Source organism: Mobula hypostoma, chromosome X2 (genome assembly GCF_963921235.1).
Source record: "Mobula hypostoma chromosome X2, sMobHyp1.1, whole genome shotgun sequence".
NCBI classification, from domain to species: Eukaryota; Metazoa; Chordata; class Chondrichthyes; order Myliobatiformes; family Myliobatidae; genus Mobula; species Mobula hypostoma.
This window is the reverse complement of record NC_086129.1, coordinates 15,585,390-15,611,530: the sequence shown is the minus strand read 5'-3', so window position 1 is coordinate 15,611,530 and position 26,141 is coordinate 15,585,390. Positions and strand designations below refer to the sequence as shown.

At 39.0% G+C, this 26,141-nt stretch overlaps 1 long non-coding RNA gene across 2 annotated transcripts in view; it reads right to left on the bottom strand.

The window, feature by feature from the left end:
* The window catches only part of LOC134340750 (uncharacterized), a 130,291-nt gene extending 111,263 nt beyond the window's left edge, over positions 1 to 19,028 (bottom strand). For both annotated transcript variants that reach the window (XR_010016628.1, XR_010016629.1), the window contains exon 1: positions 18,426 to 19,028. This is a non-coding gene — a long non-coding RNA (uncharacterized LOC134340750). The remainder of the gene's footprint in view (positions 1 to 18,425) is intronic.
* Between the last annotated feature and the right edge of the window lie 7,113 nt (positions 19,029 to 26,141).

The following is a 26,141-nucleotide window of genomic DNA, read 5'->3' as shown; positions in this document are numbered from 1 at the left end:
CTCCACCTCTCTCCCTGTAGCAAAGTGTTTCTGGTACTCACCACTCTCTGGGTGAAAATGGTACCCCTCTTACTCCAGATCTATGTCCTCTAGTTTTATCTATCTCTGACAAGGGAGAAACTTTCCTGTAGCCTACCCTATTATTCACCATCCTTTTTAAATCCACACTTAATGTCCTCTGCTCAAGGAAACTCAGACCTAGATTCCGCAGTATCTGTTCCAAACTATTTATTAACTACAGGACAGTGCATCTTACATCAGTGTAGGGAAATCCTGGAGAAAATCCTATGGGACCTGATTTATGTTCACTTGGAAAGACAGCAACTGAATGGGGATGGTCAGAATAGCCTTTACAGGGATATCCTGTCTCTTGTCTCTCGGGAGGGTTTTGACAGGTGCCAGACAAAGGATTATTTGAAGTATTATACCGGCATGAAATCAAATTTCATTTATGGACAGAAAACAGAGATTAGGAATGGAGAGTCAGTTTCAGGATTAGTAGTCGCTAGATCAGCCCTGGGTCCCAGCTATTCAGTCAGTTGATTTATTTGACTTATTCAAGGACTGCTGGCCGCACATTGCCCTCAGGAGGTGGGGGTGAGCTGCCTCCTTGAACCACAACAGTTCTTCTGATGTGGGATGGTTTTCCAGGATGTAGACCCAGTGACAGGGAAGGAATGATGAGGTATTTCCAGGTCAGGATGGTGTGTAGCTTGCAGGGCAACTTCCATAGAAGCCTCTTGCAGTAAGAAGGTCTCATTCTACGTTGGGGAGCTTGTTTTATACATTTCCTTAATCTGCCTACATATCTGTTCCTCAATGTCCCAGTGGCTATTGCAAATTCTGCAGTATAATCCCATCAGAGTGATTGCACCTTTCTTATTTTTGAGTTCCTCCCGCACATAATCAGTGGCAGAGCCCTCTGAGTGCAACTGTGATATTGTCCCTGGTGTGACAAGAATACACATAAAATTAAGATGTTTGCTGGCCTGGGTTAGCATCAGTGACATCAGCAGTTGGTCTGCCACCTGCCCTCAGGGGAAGGAGAGATAAGGAACAATGGAGCAGCGTCTGGAGATGTGTAATGAAGGGACGGGGGAGAGAGAGCTGTCTGGAGCGGCTCCCCCCTTTGAACCCTGAACTGTTTGAAGTGATGGACAGGCGATACCCCAGCAGGGGGATAAAAAGGGACAGGTTCGCTAAGGCAGGACACACACGCCACCCGAGGTAACGAGACCCTGGAAGCGGTGCGCCTCTCACGAGTGGGTGAGAAGTACCAGACAACGACCAGGGTGGAAAGGTACGATCAGCGGGAACCCGGTGTGTGTCCGCCCTTGCCTGGGTTCCGGGTTCACTGCAGAGGATCGACCGCATCTGGAGGAGGGATCACAGTCGGTGACCTCAGGTGACATCACCAAGGACCCGCCCAAAAGCTGCTTGTGAGCCATCTTGCCGGTCTGTGAGTGAAGCTGTGCTGAATGATCAGTCGTTCCTATTCTCTGTCTCTCTTCCCCCACCTTGTCCATCGCCATGGCCACGATTACTGCGAACTGAACTACTAAACTGGACTGAACTTTGAGTCACTTTTAAATTTGGTCATTTACCCCTAGACAACGATAGAGCTTGATTGATGCTGTTATCTTAATTCTGTGCACATGTGTGGTTAACATTGCTGAACTGTTGCATTTATTATCCTTTCGATTACTGTGTTGCTTGTTTCTTTAATAAAACTTTCTTAGTTCTAGTAATCCAGACTCCAACTGAGTGATCCATTTCTGCTGGTTTGGCAACCCAGTTACGGGGTACGTAACACTGGTTATAGCAAAACAAGCCCCTTTCTTCCCTTCCAACCACCCACTTACATGTACACATACAAACACACACACACACAATTACCTACCCCAGGATAGGCTTCTGAGTCTCTGGCAGAATTGCATCCTTGCAGGCAACAACCCTCCAACTTCCCCAGTCGTCTGAGAGTCGTAGTCCCAGGGCTTCTGGACTTCTGACTAATCTCCGGGCTTTGATCTTTGGTGTTAACCCCAGGTCTAGCTGGTGACAGGATCCTCGACTCCAGGCCGCAAACTCTGGACTCGCTGACTCACGTACCGAGGGGTCAACTGCCCTCGTGCCACCTGCTCACACAGACATCCAGTCCTGGGACTTGCTGACTTAGATGGTCCCGCTGATCTGGGAGGGCTACCAGTCCTCATTCTTGCTGGTCCTCATCCACAGCGTTTGCCAGCCCAACATCAATGGATGTCCTTTGTCACACACCCACGCTGTCAGCTTTCCAGTGAAAGCTGAGACTCCAGCCTGATTTCTAACTCTTTCACATCCCTATCTCTAAACCCTAATCTCACCTCTAACTCCCCAACACCCCTGTCCTTAAACCCTAACGTGACCCCTAACTTCACTCCTGAACCCAGAACCATCCCTGTGAGCTTAAGAAACAACTAAGTTAAAGCTGTGATCTTGATAGAGACCTCTCTCCACCAAGTCTCTATAATGGCCACAAAATCATAGTTCCGTGTACTGATCCATGTTCTGAATTAATCACCCTTATACTTAATACTCCTGGCATTAAAATAGACACTTAAGTCCACCTTTCCTGTGACGTTACTCCTGCCTGTCCTTCCTTTCAGACTTACTGGCCGTGACATCTATGTTCCTCTCAATCGCTCCACTTTCTGACTTGCGCACTGGTTCCCACTACAAACTACTTTAGACTCTCCTGAGTAACACCCACAAACCTTCTGGCTAAGGTTTTAAATCCCCTGCTGTTGAAGTGTTCTCGTACAGGTCACCCCTATACCTAAAGACCCAAAGGTACATAAGTCACTCTGACCAGAGGAACTGCACCCTAGGGTTCTGAAAGGGATAGTGTTAGAGATTGTGGTGGCATTAGAAATGATCTTTCAAAAATCATTGGACTCTGACATGGTGAAAGGAGGAAGGCAGCAGAAAGGAAATTGCAGACCAGTTAGCCTGACCTCAGTGCCTGGGAAGATGTTGGGGTCAATTGTTAAGGATGAGGTGATGGAGTACTTGGTGACACAGAACAAGATAGTACAAAGTCAGCATGACACATAAACAATGCTGGTGAATGCAACGGGCATGGTTTCCTTCAGGGAAAATCCTGCCTGACGAACCTGTTGGAATTCTTTGAGGAGATTACAAGTATGATAGATAAAGGAGATGTAGTGGAAGTTGTATATTTGGACTTTCAGATGGCCTTTTTCAAGGTGCCACACATGAGGCTGCTTACCAAGTTAAGAGCCCATGGTATTACAGGAAAGTTACTGACATGGTTAGAGCATTGGCTGACTGGTAGGAGGCAACGAGTGGGAATAAAAGGATGCTTTTCTGGTTGGCTGCGTGTGACTAGTGGTGTTCAGCAGGGGTCAGTATTGGGATGGCTTTTTACATTGTATATCAATTATTCAGATGATAGAAACATAGAAAACCTACAGCACAATACAGGCCCTTCGGCCCACAAAGTCATGCTGAACATGTCGCTACCTTAGAAATTACTAGGCTTACCCATAGCCCTCCACACTATCCACAACACCCCCAAACCTTCGTGTCATCAGCAAACTTACTAATCCATCCCTTCACTTCCTCAGCCAGGTCATTTATAAAAATCACGAAGAGTAAGGGTCCCAGAACAGATCCCTGAGGCACACCACTGGTCACCAACCTCCATGCAAAATATGACCTATCTACAACCACTCTTTGCCTTCTGTGGGCAAGCCAGTTCTGGATCCACAAAGCAATGTCCCCTTGGATCCCATGCCTCCTCACTTTCTCAATAGGCCTTGCATGGTGTACCTTATCAAATGCTTTGCTAAAATCCATTTCCACTACATCTACTGCTCTACCTTCATCAATGCATTTACTCACATCCTCAAAAAATTCAATCAGGCTCGTAAGGCACAACCTGCCCTTGACAAAGCCATGCTGACTATTCCTAATCATATAATACCTTTCCAAATGTTCATAAATCCTGCCTCTCAGGATCTTCTCCATCAACTTACCAACCACTGAAGTAAGACTCATTGGTCTATAATTTCCTGGGCTACCTCTACTCCCTTTCTTGAATAAGGGAACAACATTCGCAACCCTCCAATCCTCCAGAACCTCTCCCGTCCCCATTGATGATGCAAAGATCATTGCCAGAGGCTCAGCAATCTCTTTCCTTGCCTCCCACAGTAGCCTGGGGTACATCTCATCCGGTCCCAGCGACTTATCCAACTTGATGCTTTCCAAAAGATCCAGCACATCCTCTTTCTTAATATCTACATGCTCAAGCTTTTCAGTCCGCTGCAAGTCATCACTACAATCACCAAGATCCTCTTCTGTAGTGAATACTGAAGTATTGATTAAGTACCTCTGTTATTTCCTCTGGTTCCATACACACTTTCCCACTGTCATACTTGATTGGTCCTATTCTTTCAGGTCTTATCCTCTTGCTCTTCACATACTTGTAGAATGCCTTGGGGTTTTCCTTAATCCTGCCTGCCAGGGCCTTCTCATGGCCCCTTCTGGCTCTCCTAATTTCCTTCTTAAGCTCCTTCTTGTTAGCCTTATAATCTTCTAGATCTCTAACATTACCTAGCTCTCTGAACATTTTGTAAGCTTTTCTTTTCTTCTTAACTAGATTTATTACAGCCTTTGTACACCACGGTTCCTGTATCCTACCATAAATTCCCTGTCTTATTGGAACGTATCTATGCAGAACTCCACACAAATATCCCCTGAACATTTGCCACATTTCTACCGCACTTTTCCCTGAGGACATCTGTTCCCAATTTAAGCTTCTAATTTCCTGCCTGATAGCCTCATAATTCCCCTTACTCCAATTAAATGCTTTTCTAACTTGTCTGTTCCTATCTCTCTCCAATGCTATTGTAAAGGAGATAGAATTATGATCACTTTCTCCAAAATGTTCTCCCACGGAGAGATCTGAGGTTAATTTCCCAATACCAAATCAAGTAGTCTCTCCTCTTGTAGGCTTATCTACGTATTGTGTCAAAAAACCTTCCTGAATACACCTAACAAACTCTACCCCATCTAAACCCCTTGATCCAGGGACATGCCAATCGATATTTTGGAAATTAAAATCTCCCATCACGACAACTCTGTTATGATTACACCTTTCCAGGATCTGTTTCCCTAATTGCTCCTTGATATCTTTGTTACTATTGGGCGGCCTATAAAAAGCACCCAGTAAAGTTATTGACCCCTTCCTGTTCCTAACCTCCACCCATAGAGACTCCATAGACATCCACCTTTTCTGCAGCCATGACACTATCTCTGATCAACAGTGCCATGCCCCCACCTCTTATGCCTCCCTCCTTGTCCTTTCTGAAACATCTAAAACTCGGCACTTGAAGTAACCATTCCTGTCCCTGAGCCATTCAAGTCTCTGTAATGGCCACCACATCATAGTTCCAAGTACTGATCCACGCTCTAAGCTCATCCGCTTTGTTCACAATACTCCTTGCGTTAAAATAGACACATCTCAAACCGTTGGTCTGAGCGCGTCTCTTCTCTATCACCTGCCTATCCTCCCTCACACACTGTCTCCAAGCTTTCTCTATCTGTGAGCCAACCACCTCTTTCCCAGTCTCTTCAGTTTGGTTCCCACCCCCCAACAATTCTAGTTGAAATTCTCCCCAATAGCCTTAGCAAACCTCCCCGCCAGGATATTGGTCCCCCTGGGATTCAAGTGCAACCTGTCCTTTTTGTAGAGGTCACACCTGCCCCAAAGGAGGTCCCAATGATCCAGAAATCTGAATCCCTGCCCCCTGCTCCAATCCCTCAGCCACATATTTATCCTCCACCTCATTCTATTTCTATCTTCACTGTCGTGTGGGACAGGCAGTAATCCCGAGATTACTACCTTTGTGGTCCTGCTTCTCAACTTCCTTCCTAACTCCCTGTAGTCTGTTTTCAGAACCTCTTCCCTTTTCCTACCTATGTCATTGGTACCAATATGTACCACGACCTCTGGCTGTTCTCCCTCCCACTGCAGGGTATCTTGGACGCGATCTGAAGCATCCCGGCCCCTGGCACCTGGGAGGCAACCTACCATCCGAGTTTCTTTCCTGCATCCACAAAATCACCTGTCTGACCCCCTAACTATAGAGTCCCCTACACTACTGCCTTCTTCTTCCTTTCCCTGTCTTTCTGAGCCACGGGGCCGGACTCTGTGCCAGAGGCTTGGCCACTGTTGCTTCCCCCAGGTAGGCTGTCCCCGCCAACAGTACTCAAACAGGAGTACTTATTGTCAAGGGGTACAGCCACAGGGGTACTCTCCAGTACCTGATTCTTCCCCTTCCCCCTCCTGACTGTTAGCCACTTGTCTGTCTCCTGTGACCCCGGTGTGACCACCTGCCTATAACTCCTTTCTATCACCTCCTCTATGGAATAAAGCCACCTATGGAATAGATAGCTTTGTTGCCAAGTTTGCAGATAATACAAAGATTGGTGGAGGGGCAGATAGCGTTGAGGAAACAGGTAGGATGCAGAAGGACTTAGACAGATTAGGAGAATGGGCAAGAAAGTGGCAAATGAAATACAATGTTGGAAAATGCATAGTCATGCACTTTGGTAGTAGAAATAAATGTGTAGACTATTTTCTAAACAGGGAGAAAATCCAAGAATCTGAGATGCAGAGGGACTTGGGAGTCCTTGTGCAGAACACTCTAAAGGTTAACTTGCAGGTTGAGTTGGTGGTGAGGAAGGCAAATGCCATGTTAGCACTCATTTCAAGAGGTCTAGAATACAAGAGTAGGGATGTGATGCTGAGGCTTTATAAGGCACTGGCAAGGCCTCACCTTGAGTATTGTGAACAGTTTTGGGCCCCTCATCTTAGAAAAATGTGCTGGCATTGGAGGGGGTCCAGAGGAGGTTCACAAGGATGAATTACAGGAATGAAAGGGTTATCATATGAGGAATGTTTGATGGCTCTGGGTCTGTACTCGCTGGAATTCAAAAGGATGAGGGGGGATCTCATTGAAACCTTTTGAATATTGAAAGGCCAAGACAGAGTAGATGTGGAAAGGATGTTTCCCATGGTGGAAGAGTCTAGGACAAGAGGACACATGATTTCTTACCCCTTTCTACCTATGTCGTTAGGTAGTTCTGCATGATCTATGGCTCCTTACTCAATCCCTTGAAAGCATTCTGCAGGTACTCTGAGACACCCTTGACCCTAGCACCCAGGAGGCAACACACCATCTTTGTAAAAGGGCAGTACACTGTCAGTGAAAAGACCTTCACAGTTGATATACAGATGGATCAGGGATTCATGTCTTTGGCTCCCTGAATGTGGCTGCACAGGTAGATAGGGTGGGAAAGAAAGCATGTACCCTGCTTGCCTTTGTTAGCCGAGGTATTGAGTTCAAGACTCGGGAATTTATGTTGCAGCTTTATAAATGCCGGTTTGGCTGCATCTGGAGTATCACCTTCAGTTGTAGTCACCTCATTGCAGGAAGGATGTGGAGGCTTTGGAGAGCATGCAGTGTTGCCTGAATTAGAGGGTACGTACTACAAGCAAAGGTTGAAGAAACGTGAACAGCACACACAAAATGCAATAATAAGGGTTGATGAAAAGTTGCTAAATTTCTTTATCCTCCTGAGGAAGTAGAGGTGTTGATGAGTTTTCTTGGTATTAACATGGTTAGACCAGCACAGGTGATTGGCGATGTTCATTTCTACAGCTCGAATCTCTTCACCTTCTCAACCTCAGCGCCATTGATGTAGACAGGAACATGTGCAGCATGTGGATGGCATTATTGAAATGTCAAACCTGGTTTCCATTTAACATGGGGTTATCAAGCTTAAACCTTCCTGTGCTGATTCACATGGTGTGTAGGATGTGTTCCTGAACAAAGTCCCTCCTGGCCTGTTTTTCCCACAATTCAGTTAAACCTGGGATGTTTTACCTGACAGAAAATGTAAGGCTATCCTGAGCTGCCAAGATTATCAGGGACATTGTTGATGCACCTACTCACATTCACATGTTAAGAGATTGTCGGATTATGATGAAGGGTCTCGGCCTGAAACAGCGACTGTGTATTCGTTTCCATAGATGCTGCCTGGCCTACTGAGTTCCTGCAGCATTTTGTGCGTTTTAGGAAGACTGTTTTCACTGAGGTTGGTGGGACTACAACCAGAGGTCATAGGTTAAAGGTGATGGGTAAGAAGTTTAAGGGGAACATGAGGGGAACCTTCTTCACCCAGAGGGTTGTGAGACTGTGGAACGAGCTGCCAGCACAAGTGGTGTGTGTGAGCTTGATTTCAATGTTCAAGAGAAGTTTGGATAGGTACAGGGATAGTAGGGGTATGGAGGGCGATGGTTCCGGTGCAGGTCATTGGGAGTAGGCAACTTAAATGGTTTTGGCAAGGATTAGAAGGACCAAAGGGCCTGTTTCTGTGCTGTACTTCTCTCTGACTCTAAGACTACATTGAGGGGAACTTAAAACAAAGCAGCTTTGCCCAAGTGTCACTCCAGTAAATGTTTCGTTTGCATTTCCTTCAAGGACTGAATGCTTTTTCAAAAATGTGTGGCCCAGTGGGACTGAACTTGTGTCTGACAGGGTCTACAAGTGTGTAATAGTGTGTACTGTTTAATATTAACAAGGAATGTTTTTATTTCACCAGACGTTGCTGCCAATGCAGAATGAGTTCCTGGTGGAGACCAGATACCTGCACAATCCCACAGCAGGGACCATACAGTTTGTTTCCTCTTTGCCACCTCTGACACCTGCTGCAGACCCCTCCAGTTATCAGGTCCCACCAGTGATTCACTGGTTACATCAACTTCCACTGGGACCAACGCGGATAGATCGTGGAACCATATTCTTCACTCCATATTAATCCAGCTACACAGATTGGCTGTTTGCCAGCAGTGGGAAATATTAATTCTGATCCAGTATATCCAGTTCCTGGGATTATACTGGGAGTGCAGATCAAGCTGGCAGTGTGGAATATTGAGCCTTCAATGATGGACTCCAAACCAAATGGAAACACTCTCTTTTCTGCAGACGTATTAGTCAGGATTCTGATGGTACTCTTTTCCACCACGGCGGGACATTTCTCTGAACATGGGGCACAAGGTCTGGCCCTTGCAGCAGTTCCACCACAGCGACTATTCCATGTATCAAAGACATGCAAATTTCCTCTAGCTCTTAGCTGGCTGTATTTGGAGCTCTGTCCTAATGACTTGTCAATTGTTGGTAACTCAAGCTCCCTCAGAAAATCTGAAATGGGATTCCCAGTCCATCCTGGATGAGACGAGGGTGGGTGCTCACCACTGATCAGAAACCCAATTCTATTAGCTACACACACTGTCTGACCCAGCAAGTCAGAGACTTGTGTCAGGTGGTCATTGACAGAATATTCGCCAAATGTCTAGAGAGGTGCAACTCTAACAACATTCAAGAAATTTGACACCATCCAAACCATTTGATTGCTGTCGTCAATGAACAACCTTAAAAACTTTTTGTGGTCAAGTGTTCTTCACCATCACTTCCCAAACCTAGAAGCTCAGCAGCCATCCAGATATACACCAGTCACCCAACACACATGATCAGCTCATTTGAAAGTCCACCACTGTCCCTTCACTGCTGAGAGAAGCTGTGGTACTCCCTATCAACAGAAGCAGAAATATTACTGGGACTGCAAAGTGCTGACTGTTTATTCATTTCCATAGATGCTGTCTGACCTGCTGAGTTCCCGCAGCATTTTTCTGGATTTCCAACTTCTGCAAAATCTCTTGCTGTTAAGTGCTCCATCCCTCCTAAGGGAGCACCGCGACTGCTCAATTATCGACAGTCTTGTGATTTTAAAACTAAACCAGTTGAGATCAGCCAAGATCAGCTTGAGGAGTAAGAAATTAGTCAGAAATTATTGATATTTGCTTTGCAGTAAAAACCAACTAATCTAGCATGCAGTGGACCAGGTGGCACTGGATTTGCAGATTTTCTGGACTCTTGGACTTTATCCATTAATATTTCAACACATTCTTCATTCACTTTATTTTAAGGTGTTACACAGTGGAAAAATACATTTTCCAGTGAATTGGTGAGTTTGAAGAGAACACAGGAAGCGGGGCCCCAGGAAGAAACATGGATGGTTTGCCAGTGCACATCATTCCTAACTTCCACCCACAGAGACTCCATCAACAATCCCTCCATGGCGTCCACCTTTTCTGCAGCCATGACACTATCTCTGATCAACAGTGCCACGCCCCACTTCATTTGCCTCCCTCCCTGTCCTTTCTGAAACATCTAAATCCCGGCACTTGAAGTAACTGTTCCTGTCCTTCAGCCACCCAAGTCTTAGTAATGGCCACAAGGTTATGGCTCCAAGTACATTTTCCAACATTTTTATTAAATTTCATATACACAAATACAGAATTCATAAGGATACTTATTATAAATCAAAATAAGGTAGCACAAAATGCACTATATATAAATCACACAGATACAATCATGGTATCCCATATTAATGATTAATCAAATAAAATAAATTGAATTATTAAATACAATAATATGGTTAATTACATTATTTAAAAAATCTACACCCACTACCAAGACAAAGCTGGTTGGTAAAAAAACAAAAGAAAAAAAGAGTACTTTACCTTATTGTGTTTTATAATAATAGCCCAGATCTATATTTTAATAACAATAACAATTCGAAGATTTTTAAAGTAGTTCAGAAAGGGTCCCCATAGCATTTGAAAATCTTGATTAGAATCAGAAATCGAACAACAAATCCTCTCTGAATTTAAACATGACACAACATTGCATAACCATTGAGCATGTGTGGGGGAGGGGCAACCTCCTAATATTTAAGCAAGATCGCCCTCCTAGCCATAAGAGAAATAAAAGTCAATACCCACAAATGAGAAGGCTCCAAAATTATCTCTTACTATCTCTTCTTTCATTTAGTCCTGACGAAGGGTCTCGGCCCGAAACATCGACTGTACCTCTTCTTATAGATGCTGCCTGGCCTGCTGCGTTCACCAGCAATTTTTATGTGTGTTGTCCAAAATTGTAGCTCTTTCTTTCCTCAACAATACCAAATAAGGCAGTCAAACGATTGGGCTTAAAATTAACTTTAAAAAGTACAGAAAAAATTTGGAATACATCTTTCCAATATTTTTCAAGGCTCGAACATGACCAAAAGATATGAATTAATGAAGCCTCTCTATTATTACATCTGTCACAATTAGGAGATATATCTGCAATAAAACTAGAGAGCTTGTCTTTAGACATATGAGTCCTATGTACCACTTTAAATTGTAGGAGGGAATGACGAGCACAATAATGATGAAGAATTAACCATTTTGAAAACAGCCCTCCAGGCCTCATCAGATAATGAAGTCTGTAAATCCTTTTCCCAATCTTTTTTTAATTTTGTCTAAAGGAGCCATTCTCAGTCCCAACAACAGACCATAAATATAAGATATTGGACCATTATCAAAATGTTTCAAATTAAAAATTACACCTATTATGTTCTTATCCAGGCTGGTAGGAAATATATGCGGTTTAGATCTTAAAAAAAATCTCTAATCTGTAGATATCAAAAAAAGTGGGTATTTGATAAGTTATATTTCACTGAGAGCTGCTCTAAAGAAGAAAGACTGCCTCCAACAAACAGATCCTGAAATCGTTTAATGCCTAATCTATCCCATTCTCTAAAAAACAGATCGGTCGTAGATGGTTTAAAAAAAAATTAGAAAAAATAGGACTAGAAGGGGAAAATCTCAATAAACCGAAGTGTTTTCTAAACTGTAGCCAGATCCTCACTGTGTGTTTAACCACCAAACTGTCAGTTAATTTATTTAAAGATAAAGGAAGAGAGGATCCAAGAAGAGAAATAATAGAAAATTTCTTAACAGAATTGGCTTCCAAAAAGACCCATATTGGACAGTCCTCACAATTACTATAATATAACCAGAATGTAAGATTTCGTATGTTAATTGCCCAATAATATAAACCTAAAATTGGGTAGAGCAAGGCCTCCATTCTTTTAAATTTTTTGATGTGGGCTTTATTTAATCGGGGTTTTCTGTTCTTCCATATATAGGAAGAAAGAATCGAATCTAAAGAATCAAAAAAAGAGTTAGGAATAAATGGCTCCAAGTCCTGTTCCGTGCTCTAAGCTCAACCGCTTTGTTCACAACATTCCTTGCGTTAAAATAGACGCAACTCAAACCTTCGGTCTGAGCGCGTCCCTTCTCTATCACCTGCCTATCCTCCCTCTTGCACTGTCTACAAGCTTTCTCTATTTGTGAGCCAGCTTCCTCTTCCCCAGTCTCTTCGGTTCAGTTCCCACCCCCCAACAATTCTAGTTTAAACTCTCCCCAGTAGCCTTGGCAAACCTCCCCACCAGGATATTGGTCCCCTCTGGGATTCAAGTGCAACCCATCCTTTTTGTACATGTAACACCTGCCCCAAAAGAGGTCCCAATGATCCAGAAAGCTGAATCCCTGCCCCCTGCTCCAATACCTCAGCCACGCATTTATCTTCCACCTCATTCTATTCCTATTCTCACTGTCGCGTGGCACAGGCAATAATCCCGAGATTACTAACTTTGCGGTCCTGTTTCTCAACTTCCTTCCTAAATCGCTGTAGTCGGTTTTCGGGACCTCTTCCCTTTTCCTACCTATGTCATTGCCACCAATATGTACCACGACCTCTGGCTGTTCTCTCTCCCACTGCAGGTTATCTTGGACGCATTCTAAAACATCCCGGACCCTGGCACCTGGGAGGGAAACTACCATCTGAGTTTCTTTCCTGCGTCCACAGAATCGCCTGTCTGACCCCCTAACTATAGAGTCCCCTGTCACTGCTGTCATCCTCTTCCTTTCCCTACCCTTCTGAGCTACAGGGCCAGACTCTGTGCCAGAGGCATGGCCACTGTTGCTTCCCCCAGGTAGGCTGTCCCCCCCAACAGTACTCAAACAGGAGTACTTATTGTCAAGGGGTACAGCCACAGGGGTACTCTCTAGTACCTGACTCTTCCCCTTCCCCCTCCTGACTGTGACCCACTTGTCTGTCTCCCGTGGCCCCGGTGTGACCACCTGCCTATAACTCCTTTCTATCACCTCCTCGCTGTCCCTAACCAAGCGAAGGTCATCGAGCTGCATCTCCAGTTCCTTAACTCGGTCCCTTAGGAGCTGCAGCTCGACACACCTGGTGCAGATACGGCCATCCGGGAGGCTGGGAGAATCCAGGACCTCCCACATCTGACACCAAGCACAGAAAACTGGCCTCACATTCATACTACTTCCTTTCTGCAATTAACACAGGTAAACCTACCTCGCCTCTTCCCGTTACCGCCTAAGCCTGTTGAGCCAAAGCCCTATCACTCTGCCATCTCTCACTCCACTGCCCGCTCCGAACCCTGCCCACTGGATATGGTGGCCTTTTTAAATCTTTCGCTCTCTACCGGCTGACGTCACGCACCTGCGCAGTCTCAGCTCTCTTTTACCCCGAGTAGTAAAACCAGCTATTCATTTCTTTTCTTTTTAAATCTTTTTATTAATTATTATTGAAAATCAACAACAGAGAAAAATACATCAAAATAATCAAGATAACATATCCATATGTAGAGTAAAAGTTAAACTATCAACCAGGCTAAACAGTATATCAATAATAATCAAAAAACAAAGTATTTAAGCTTTTTTTTTAATGGAAAAAAAAGAAGGAAAAAAAAGAACCCCTACTAACTAAAACAGAGAAAACCCCCTAATAACTTAAAAAAAAGGGGAAAAAAACCCATTTGGAGCACAAACCCGGAGCTATGCGCCATACAAGCTTCCATAGTAAAAAAGACATCAAACCACCAACCAAATTCATATAACCAAGCATCAGAAAAGGACCTTCTTAATTAACTCAAGTCAAATAGTAATAACGGGCAAAAGAGCCCCACCTTTTCTCAAAGTCATATTTAGGATCAAAAGTTCGACTTCTAATTTTTTTCCAAACTAAGACATAATATCACCTGAGAGAACCATTGTATCAAAGTGGGAGCAGAGGCATCTTTCCATTTTAATAAAATAGCCCTTCTAGCCAATAATGTGACTAATACAATTACATATTGGTCAGATATAGAAATACCGTGAATGTGTTGAGGAATTATACCAAACAAAGCTGTCAATTTATTAGGTTGTAAATTGATACTTAAAGCTTTAGAGATTATAGAAAAAATAGATTTCCAAAATTGTTTCAATACAGAACATGACCAAAACACATGTGTCCATGTAGCTATCTCAGTTTTGCATCTATCACACTGATTATTTACATTAGGAAAAATTTTAGACCATCTCTCCTCTGTCAAATAATAACGATGTACAATTTTAAATTGAATTAGAGAATGACTGGCACAAATTGAAGAAGAGTTAACCAGCTTCAAAGTTCGCAACCAATCCTCTGTTATCAAGGTCATATTAAGCTCTCTTTCCCAATCCTGCTTGATCTTAAGTAAAGGATAATTGTCCTGTTGTAATAGTAAGTTGTAAATTTTCCCAATAAAGCCTTTCACTAAAGGGTTCATTTTTAAAATAATGTCTAACAGGTCAGAATCTTGTATATATGGAAAATTACTTAAATATTCTTGTAAAAAATGTCTGACCTGAAGATATTGCAAAACATGTGAATATGAGAGAGAGTATTCAGTTACTAATTTCTTAAAGGATATCAATCGACCTTCTTGAAACAAGTCCATAAAGGAAAAAATTCCTTTATTCCTCCAAAGAGAAAAGGTAGGATCATTAAGTGAAGGTTTAAATAAATAGTTTCGATAAATTAAACTAAGAAGGTTAATTTTTTTAAGATTAAAAAACTTACGAAATTGATACCAAATTCGTAATGATTGATCATAGAATTTATATTTAGAATAGAAATTTTGGCTAATTGTACAGGTAAAGGAGCTCCTAATAACGAAGCTAAATGAAATTGTTTCACAGTTTTCAATCCAAGTCAACCCAGGATGGTTGTTCTTATCGGTCCAACACAACCAAGAACACGCATAACGTATATTAACCACCCAATAATACATTCTTAAATTAGGCAAAGTAAGACCTCCATCCTTTTTTAATTTTTGTCATTGACATTTTCCAATTCTTGGTCTTTTATTATTCCAAACAAAAGATGAAATAATAGAGTCAACTTGATCAAAAAAACTTCTTAGTCAGAAAAATAGGAATGTTTTGAAATACATATAAAAATTTTGGTAAAATCATCATTTTAACTGCATGAATTCGACCTACTAAGGAAAGTGTAAGTGGATTCCATCTAGAAAAAAATTGCTTCATAAAATCCACTAAGGGAACTAAATTAGCTCTATAAAGGTCTCCATAATTTTTAGTAATGGTAATACCTAAATATTTAAAAGAATTCGTAACTTTTAAAGGAATGTTATATAGAAGCGGAATCATTTAAAGGAAATAATTCACTTTTATGCAAGTTTAATTTATATCCTGAAAACAATCCAAATTCATTTAATAATTTCAATAAACTAGGAATAGATTCTTCGGAATATAAACCAAAAGATCATCTGCATAAAGGGAGATCTTATGAATAGTCCCATTTATAGAAATTCCTTGAATATTTTTAGCTTCACGAAGTGCAATAGCCAAGGGTTCCAACATCAAGTTAAATAACAGAGGGCTTAACAGACATCCTTGTCTCGTACCCCGAGAAAGTTGGAAAAAGGGATAACAGTTATTAGTGATAACAGTGGCAATAGGGCTTTTATATATCAATCTAATCCATTTATTAAAATTAGTACCAAAGCTAAATTTCTCTAAAACTTTAAATAGATATTTCCATTCAACTCTATCAAATGCCTTTTCAGCATCTAGAGAAACAACACATTGGGGAGTCTTAGAGAGGGATGAGTATATAATATTTAACAATCTCCGAGTATTAGGAAAAGAATAACGGCCTTTTATAAAACCTATTTGATCCTGAGAGATTATTTTTGCTAATATATTCTCCATCCAATTAGCCATTATTTTTGAAAGAATTTTGGCATCCACATTTAATAATGAGATAGGTCTATATGAAGCACAATCAGTAGGATCTTTATCTATCTTAAGGATTAAGGAAATAGAAGCTTCATAAAATGTGGAAGGTAACTCTCCTGACATAAAAGAATCTTTAAGCATTTCTAACATATAAGGAGTAAGCAAATGTTCAAATTTTTTATAAAATTCTACAGTAAAACCATCCAATCCAGGAGCTTTACCAGATTGCATTGAAAGAATAGCTTTCTGAATTTCTCTTTCAGTAAAAGGAGCATCAAGAATTTGCTGATCTTCAACAGATATTCTAGGAAAATCAATCTTTTGTAAAAAGGCACACATATTAGAAGGGTCAGCTGGAAACTGAGATTTATAAAGTTCACTGTAATAGTCTTGAAAAATTTTATTAATATCTTCATAATTAGAAGCTAAACTACCATCTCTCTTACGAATTTTTAAAATTTGTCTTTTACCTCTAACTGCTTTAAGTTGAGATGCTAATAGCTTGTTACTTTTATCTCCAGACATATAAAATTGACTTTTTAATTTAAGCAAATTTCTTTCAATCGGATAAGTTAATAGTAAATTATATTGAGATTGAAGTTCAACCCTTTGTTTAAATAGATCAACATTAGGAGAAACTGCATAAGTACTATCTAGATCTTTAATTAGTTTGGAAATTTTATCCAATTCTATTTTTGTCTGTTTCTTAAGTTTAGCCAAATAAGATATTATCTGACCTCGCAAATATGCTTTGAGTGTATTCCATATAATCAATTTCGAAACATCTCCCGTATTATTGAAAAGAAAGAAATCTTTTATCTGAATCTCTATAAATTTAACAAAGTCTGAGCTTTGTAATAAATTTTCTGGAAAGTGCCAAGGCAAGTTTACATTACTAACATCATTTAACTCAAAAGTTAAACTTAAAGGCGCATGATCTGAGACTGCAATCGCATCATATTCACATTTCTGAACTTCGGACAAAAATCGGAAATCAGCTATAAAATAATCAATTCTCGAATATTTATTATGAACATGTGAATAAAAAGAATAATCTCTGTCATTAGGATGTAAATTCCTCCAGATTTCTATCAAACCATAATCAGTTAAAAAGGAATTAATAAGTGTTGCCGAACGACTCAGAAACTGCTGATTGGTTGAACTTTTGTCAATCAAAGGATTTAAGCAACAGTTGAAGTCACCTCCCATTAGCAGCATATATTCATTTAAGTCTGGTAATAAACCAAATACATTTTTAAAAAAAGAAGGGTCATCTATATTAGGTCCATATAGATTAACCAGGACCATTTTTTTATTACAAGTAGTTCCTTTAATAATTAAAAATCTACCATTATTATCTGAAACAATGTCTTCTTGAATAAATAAAATATTAGATTTAATAAAAATAGATACTCCCTTTGTTTTATTTTGACAAGTAGCATGATACTGAAGGCCCTTCCATGTTTTAAAAAACCTATTTTGATCGCCCGTTCTGATATGCGTTTCTTGACCAAAAATTATATCGGGCTGGAATCGATCAATAACTTTAAAAGTCTTCCTTCGTTTAATAGGGTGATTCCAGCCACATACATTCCAACTAATAACGTTTATCTGTTTAACTACCATTGGATATTATTCTGAACATGACAATACATGCATACCATCTCGGGCTAATCAAAGATGGCGTTGATGAACATAACCCAGTAGAAAATGCACATGCTCCGGAACTCCATAATGGGACAAAATACAAAAGTTGTGTGTGAAACAAAAATCCCACAATAAACCCCAAGATACAAAAATACCCCCAGACATCCCATCATCCCCAAGGAAGAAAATCCAGTGAAAGAAAGAAAGAGCTGGAACGCATCCCCAAGAAAAAAGACATAAGAACGGGGTTCCGCGTGCCGCTCAGTTTAAATAATGATTAAAAGTTTTTTCTTCCAATTCCCCCCTCCCCCTTACAAAGAAAATACGTAAATACGTAAAATAAGATTTAAAAAAAAAGCCCAGCAAAGGAAAAAATATTTATACTTAATCAGTAAACATAAGCTAAAAGAATGCAACGACAGTCTCCAAAGGCGCCAAAACAATACTATTAACCCAAACAGTTTAATCTCTAAAGAGAGAAAAGCCGTGCCATTATTCTTTAACTTACTACCTTATTTAACAAAAGAATTAAAGCTAATTGTCTATTACTAAACACTCCAAAAAATAAAAAAGCACTATATAAACTGCAAGCAACCTATCACTTAATTAATAAAGAAAAAGCAAAATAGAAACAGATAATCAAACCAGTTCACAATCTATCCGCTGTATTAATTCACTCCGTGTACTAAACAGTCTTCAAGAAAGTTGACTAAAATTGGTCGAGCTTTACCTGACGCAGTGAAAATTCTGTGCACTCTTTCAATATCGAGAGGCTGAGATAGAATATCCGGGAACAGAGATTGAAACATATTGGCAAAATAATCCAATAGATCTCCAGATTCTGAACCTTCCGGAAGACCTAAAATATGAATGTTGTTTCTCCGAGACTTTGTCTCTAAATCGACAATTTTGCGTTGAGCCTGTTCAAGTCGGGTTGAAATATCCGCAATCTGACATTTCGATTCTTTAAGCTCAGTATTCAGGGAAAGAATATTTTCCTCAATAGTCTGTAAACTCAGTCGGAACTACTTCAACTCAGAAGTGTTATTATCCATTTTATTATCAAGATCCATCAACATGCGTTCCAAACGCTCAGCCCAGACAGGGCATGTCTTCTGATTTTTCTTTCGAAGTTTTTCCCTTTCCATTGCTGAGTTCAAAAGGCTGTTTTCCACTTCTTAAAGGATACGACATAATAACCGCTATTTCCCTCCAAGATCCAGAAAATAAAAGTTGAATAATTCAAGGATTAAACTGGGGAAAAGGAAGAATTAAAGGCAGCCACAGAATTTGTATGTTACTCCATTGAGCAGCAGGCGGAACTCCCCACTCGCAGCCTTCTTGCTCTGAATCAAAAACCGTTGAAGATTCCTTGCCTTCTTAAGCCTTTTGCGCTCTACTGGCTGACGTTTTGCGCCTGTGCAATCTCGCCTCTCTTTTACCCTGAGTAGTAAAAAACTCCCATTGCTCTGAAAAATCAGCTGTTCATTTGCAGTCTTCTTGCTCCGAATCCTGCAGACTTCATCTGTAGAGTTAAACTGATCAATTCTGTTAAGAAATTTGATTAATATCTCCTGAGCCTCTGGCTAATCTAAATAGCTTCTTCAACCTTCTGGTAGATGTCTTAACTTTGGCCATACTTTTCTATATCTACTACATTTGCTTTATAGGTGTGGCAGTCTCATTATCATTTTAATAGATTTACCATCATTTTTAGGGATCCAACTGTTTCCCTTAGCTTATATTTCCCAAGAAAGACTTTTTTATTATTGCTATAATAAAGAACAAAGTACAGGTCGACCTTCACTAATCTGGCACCATTGGGACCTGAGGAGTGCCGGATTAGTGAAAATGCCGAATTACAGAAGGATCACATTAAGCCAGGGGTCCCCAACCATTTTTGCACTGTGGACTGGTTTAATATTGACAATATTCTTTTTTTTATGTAATATAATTTTGATTGAATTTTCAAAAAGAATACATGAAAAAAAAGAATCTACCCTCCCCCCTCCCCTTAACCCTCCCCCCCCCCATATATAGTCCTACCTAAAAAAGAAGAAAAAGAAAAAAAAGAACTGCCTGGTTATTGGAAGGTTTCCACATGCTCCATGGGATTCAAAATGAATTTGGTATAATTATTCGTTACTTTCCCCAAGTGACCAAATTCTTTATCGGAGCACTTAAATATGCCATCCTATCTTTTATAAATAAGGGCGCCAAATATTCAAAAATGTTATATATTTATCTCTTAAATTATAAGTAATTTTTTCAAGTGGAATAGAACTAGCCATTTCATTATTCCAACGATCCATACTTAAATACGAATCAGATTTCCAAGTAACTGCTATAGTCTTAGCTACTGCCAATGCAATTTTTATAAATTCTTTCTGATATTCATTCAATTTAAGTTTCGGTTTTATCCCTTCAATATCACCTAATAAAAATAATACAGGGTTATGTGGAAGTTGAATTGCAGTAATTTGTTCCAATAAGATTCTTAAATTTATCCAAAAGGGTTGAATTTTAAAACAAGACCAAGTAGAATGTAAAAAAGTACCAATTTCTTGATTACACCGAAAACATTTATCAGAAAAATTTGAATTTAATCTATTTATTTTTTGCGGTGTAATATATAATTGATGTAAAAAATTATATTGTACTAATCTAAGTCGAACATTTATTGTATTTGTCATACTGTCAAGACAAAGTCTTGACCAATTTGTTTCATCAATAATAATATTCAGATCTGTTTCCCATTTTTGCTTTGACTTATGGTTTCCTTGTTTAATTGTCTGTTCTTGAATCAAATTATACATACAAGAAATAAATTTTTTAATTTTCCCTTTTTGAATTAAAGTTTCAATTTCATTAGGTTTTGGCAAAAACATTGTTTGACCCAGCTTACCTTTTAAGTAAGCCCTTAATTGAAAGTAACAGAAGAAAGTATTATTAGATATTTTATATTTATCCTTTAATTGTTCAAATGACATCAATATACCTTGTTCAAAACAATCTCCTATAAATTTAATCCCTTTTTGGTACCAATTATATAAAAGTTGATTGTCCATTGTAAAAGGAATAAGTCTGTTTTGAAACAAAGGTCTCCTTGCTAATAGAGATTTCTGTGTTTCATTATCAACATTTATCTTATTCCATAGATCAATCAAATGTGTTAATATAGGAGATTCTTTCTTTTCCCGTATCAATTTAGATTCCCATTTATATATAAAATCTTTAGGGCTATTTTCTCCTATCTTGTCTAGTTCTATTTTAATCCATGCTGGTTTTCGATCATCGAAGAAAGATGCAATAAATCTAAGTTGATTTGCTTTATAATAGTTTTTAAAGTTTGGAAGTTGTAACCCTCCTAACCCAAATTTACATGTCAATTTTTCCAATGATATTCTTGACATTTTACCTTTCCAAAGAAATTTTCTCACACATTTATTTAACTCTTGAAAAAATTTCTGTGGCAATTGTATTGGTAATGTTTGAAACAGATAGTGTAATCTAGGAAATATATTCATTTTTACAACATTGACTACCTACTAATGTTATTGGTAATATCATCCATTTGTCAAGATCTTCTTGAATTTTTTTCAATAGTGGTAAATAATTAAATTTATATAAATTCTTTAGATCATTATCAAGTCTTATACCTAAATATTTTATACCATTTACCGGCCATCTAAATTGGGTTACTAATCGACATTGACTATAGTCTCCTTTAGTAAGAGGTAAAATTTCACTTTTATCCCGATTTATTTTGTAACCTGATACCTTCCCATATTCATCCAATCTAGAAGATAATTTATGTAACGAATATTGTGGATTTATTAAATAGATCAAAACATCATCGGCAAAAAGATTAATTTTATATTCCTCCTGATTAACTCTAAAACCCATAATATCTGGATCAATTTCAATTAGCTCTGCTAATGGCTCTATCGCCAATACAAATAAAGCAGGTGATAGTGGACAACCTTGTCTAGTTGACCTTTTTAACTGGAATGGTGTTGAAATTTGAGAGTTTGTCACCACTTTAGCTTTAGGGTTAGAATTTAAAGTTTTAATCCAATTTATAAAAGATGTTCCTAACCCATATTTTTCTAGTACTTTAAATAAAAAATCCCATTCTAATCTATCAAATGCTTTTTCTGCATCCAAAGCTACTACTATACTCTTCTCATCCCTTTTTTGTGCCAAATGAATTATACTGAGTAGCCGAGTTACATTATCTGCCAATTGTCTATTTTTAATAAATCCTGTTTGATCCATATGTATCAATTTTGGTAAATATTTAGATAATCTATTCGATAAAAATTTTTGCTATTATTTTATAATCCGTATTCAATAAAGAAATAGGCCTATATGATGCTGGTTTCATAGGATCTCTGTCTTTTTTTGGCAATACTATTACAATCGCTGTTGAAAAAGATTCTGGAAGTTTATGTATTTTTTCTGCTTGACGTATTAGTTCCATAAAAAGAGGAAATAATAAATCTTTAAATTTTTTATAAAATTCAGGTGGAAAACCATCTTCTCCTGGAGATTTATTACTTTGGAGTGATCCCAAAGCTTCTTCAACTTCTTTTAATGTAAAAGGCATATCTAATCCCTTCTGTTCTTCCAAATTCAATTTTGGAAGAGAAACTTGTGATAAAAACCTTTCTATCTCATTGACATCATTTTGGGATTCTGATTGATATAATTCAGAATAGAAATTTTTAAAAGTTTCATTTAGTTCAAGAGGTTTATAAGATATTTTATTTGCCCTTGTTCTAATTGCATTTATTGTTTTGGAAGCTTGTTCTGTTTTCAACTGCCAGGCAAGAATTTTATGTGCTTTCTCACCTAACTCATAATACCTTTGTTTAGTTCTTATAATTGCTTTTTCTGTTCTATATGTCTGAAGCGTATTGTATTGTAACTTCTTATTGACAAGTTGTTTTCGTTTTTCTTCTGACATATATCTTTGAGATTCTTTTTCTATTTTTGTAATCTCTTTTTCCAATTGATCTAGTTCTGCCATATATTCTTTCTTAATTTTAGACGTATAACTTATTATCTGGCCCCTAAGATATGCTTTCATCGCATCCCATAATATAAATTTATCATCCACTGAATGAAAATTTGTATCCAAAAAAAATTGAATCTGCTTTTTCATAAAATCACAAAAATCTTGATGTTTTAATAATGTTGAATTAAATCTCCATCTATAAGCCACTTCTTCCTTATCAGCCATTATTATTGTCATTAATAAAGGGGAATGATCTGATAATATTCTTGCTTTATATTCCATATTTTTCACTCTGTGTTGAATATGCACTGATAATAGAAACAAATCTATCCTTGAAAAAGTTTTATGTCTGTGGGAGTAGAACGAATAGTCTCTTTCTTTGGGATTGATTCTTCTCCATATATCAATCAGATTTAAATCCTTCATCAATGATAAAGTTAAATTTACTACCTTCGATTTTATAACAGTCTTGGTTGATCTATCTAAGACTGGGTCTAAGCAAAAATTAAAGTCTCCTCCAATTAATATTTTTTCATGCGCATCCGCCAAATTCAGAAAAGCTTCTTGTATGAATTTTGCATCATTTTCATTTGGTGCATAAATGTTCATAAAAGTCCATAATTCAGAGAAAAGTTGACAATGTATAATCACGTATCTCCCCGCAGAATCAATTATTACATTTTGTATTCTAATTGGTAACGTTTTATTGATCAAAATTGCTACTCCCCTCGCTTTTGAATTAAATGAAGCCGCAACAACACTACCCACCCAATCTCTCTTTAGTTTCTGATGTTCTGTTTCCGTTCGGTGCGTTTCCTGTAAAAAAAGCTAAATCTATCTTCATTTTTTAAATATGTGTTAAGATTCTTTTTCTTTTCACTGGTCCATTAAGCCCGTTAACATTAAAACTCAAAAAATTCAATAAATTAGTCATTATTCTTCACAAAGTTACTCCAATCTAAAACATTATTTATCTTCTCAACTTTCATAGTTCCTTGGGGAATCTCTTTAAACTTCACCATGTTGCTATGTGTCTCCCTCCCAACCTTCCAGGCAGAAAGAAAAAAGAAGAAAGAAAAAGTACAAAAAAAGAAAAAACAAAATACCCCCCCCCACTAATGTTGTGAATGAAAGGATACACAACACTAACCCCCTCCATTTTGCGGGTCGTGGAAAAAGCCACGCTTGCACACATGACTAGCGTAACAATCGATCAGTGCTTCTTCCAGCTCCCCCGCAACAAAAAAAAACATTTTTTATATATATAAACAAAATTAGTATTACTATTCCCAACTAATATTCCTCCAGTTTTAACCTTTCTTACCCCCCTCGTATAATTAATAATATATTTATACATTCATCCAGCTTCAAAAATCCATCAAGTCCATTCTTTAACCCAATCTTCATCTTCATCTGTCTCGCTCTCCTGGGTTTGTTCTTGTGTCTGGTGAGTTTTCAGAGAATCTCGCACAAACTGCTCTGCTTTCTGATAATCATCAAAAAATCTTTTTTCTCCACCAGACAAAAAAATCTTCAAAGTTGCAGGATAACGCAGTGTAAATTGATAACCATGCTCCCATAGGGTTTTTTTTCACTGGATTAAATTTCTTCCTTCTCTTCAAAAGTTCGTAACTTATATCAGGATAGAAAAAAACTTTGTTCTCTCCAATTATCAATGGCCCTTTTCTATCTTTGGCAGCTCGAGCAGCTGCCTGTAGAATCCTTTCCTTGTCTTGAAATCTTAAGAATTTTATTAAAATCGATCATGGATATTGGTCATCTTTTGGTTTTGGTCTTAAAGCTCTATGTGCCCGCTCAATTTCAATTGATCGAACCTCCTCTTCCATTTGCAAAACATCTGGGATCCATCTTTGAAAAAATTCTATTGGTTTATCTCCCTCCATACCTTCTTTAAGACCAGCAATTTTAATATTATTACGTCTACTAAAATTTTCCAACATGTCCACTTTCTCCAAGAGTCGGTTTCTTTCCGAATTCCAGACAAGCAAATCATTTTCTGTTTTTTCCACTCTATCATTCATATGCCCCATTGCTCTTTCCATCTTCTGAAGCTTCTTATCCATTTTGTCCTGTCTTGCCATAACTTCATCATAGCACATCTTCGTATCTCTAAGTTCTTCTCTTACTTTTCTTAATTCAGCCGTTAATTGCAATATAGCTTCTCTCATATCACTATCTTATCCTTTACTTCCAATCGCTTCCAGTTCTTCCTCCTCTTCTTCATCTATGTTCTCTGCAGAATCCAATTCTGATTCTGAGTCATTTTCAATTGCAGTGGCTGACGGTTCTTGTAGTTTGCGTTGTGTCGATTTTATCATGCGCTCTTCTTTGCGCATGCGCATTACCGGTGTCTTCTTCGAAGAAGCCGTTGCCACCGCCGTTGCTCCCTGTTCTACCGAAGGAGATCCAACCTGAGTCCGAGGCTCCATCGTTGCAGTAGGCCCTTTTTTCTTCCCGTCTCGCGGCTGCTTCGCAACAGCAGACTTCTTTTGTTGCGGTTTAGGAGGCATATCGTAAAGTAATCTTACAAAGTTTATAAATAGTTTTCAGAAAATATTTACTAACTTTGTTTTGTTTAAACGGTACTTTACTGACTTGTTGCGGGAGAGCTGGATCTACACGTCTCAATCCCACGTCATCACGTGACGCCCCCCCATATTGACAATATTCTTGACCGGGGGGGGGGGGGGGGAGGAGGGGGATTACTAACGGACAAGAGTAGCAGTCAAATACGATGAGCTTACCCCAGGAAAGACTACAATGACCATGAAGCCTTCTGTGGGCACCAGTGAGCATACGTATACCTGCCGATTTTTTTTTTTCCCTGCAAATCGTTAAATCATTTTTGGCAATTCTGTTCGGGGGGTGGGGGGGCTGTTAATCACGACCGGAATATAGGTGATAAGTGGCTAATACACTCAATTTCCTTTCTAAAAGGGTTAATCTAACAAATTTAATATTAAACACACAGCGCATATTTTCCTCGCATGAATATAGTGGTAGGTCAATTATCAGGGGAGGACAGGGGAGCTTGAAGTAAGTGTTGAACCAACTTCCAGTAGAAGTGGTAGAGGCAGGTTCGATATTATCATTTAATAAAAAATTGGATAGGTATATGGACAGGAAAGGAATGGAGGATTATGGGCTGAGTGCAGATCGGTGGGACAAGGTGAGAGTAGCGTTCGGCACGGACTAGAAGGGCCAAGATGGGCTGTTTCCGTGCTGTAATTGTTATATGGTTATATAAGTAAGTCAATAGCATCATAACATTTTAAGTAACGTTTGGATATTAAACACATGGCACATATTTTTTCCGTATGAACATATAAAATCATTGCAACACACCAATATCACTGAATCAGTGGGAGCCCTGGGCTTGTTTCCCTGCAACAAGATGGTGCCATG